At 50.1% G+C, this 433-nt stretch overlaps 1 protein-coding gene across 3 annotated transcripts in view; it reads right to left on the reverse strand.

Annotated features, from left to right (window-relative positions):
* Positions 1-433, reverse strand: part of CX3CL1 (C-X3-C motif chemokine ligand 1) — an 11,797-nt gene that overhangs the window by 6,067 nt on the left and 5,297 nt on the right. The gene's annotated exons all lie outside the window — the stretch shown is intronic.

Below are 433 nucleotides of genomic sequence, written 5' to 3' on the forward strand. Positions count from 1 at the left end.
GAACCTGTGGGCTCAGGCCATCCACTCACCTCAGCCTCCCAAAGGCGTGGGATTACAGGCTGAGCCACCGAGCCCGGCTGATATAAACATATGAAGTTGTTTGCATTTCTGCCTTCCCACTCCCCTAAAGTCATCAGTAACATTGTTTTCAGCTCAGAGAGGATGAGTGTAAAAAGAAAGAAGCCAGTGTGGTGGCTCACATATGTAATCCCAGCATTTTGGGAAGCCGAGGTGGGAGGTCTGCTTGAGCCCAGAAGTTTGAGATCAGCCTGAGCAACTTAGCAAGATCCCGTCTCTACAAAAACACGAAAACATAAGAAATTTAAAAAATTAGGCAGGCATAAACCGGGCTTGGTGGCTCAGCCTGTAATCTCGCAACTTTGGGAGGCTGAGGTGAGTGGATTGCCTGAGCCCGCGGGTTCGAGACCCACCT

The sequence above is a fragment of the Carlito syrichta genome, unplaced genomic scaffold (genome assembly GCF_000164805.1).
Source record: "Carlito syrichta isolate Samal-C Ts95f unplaced genomic scaffold, Tarsius_syrichta-2.0.1 Scaffold309854, whole genome shotgun sequence".
NCBI classification, from domain to species: domain Eukaryota; kingdom Metazoa; phylum Chordata; class Mammalia; order Primates; family Tarsiidae; genus Carlito; species Carlito syrichta.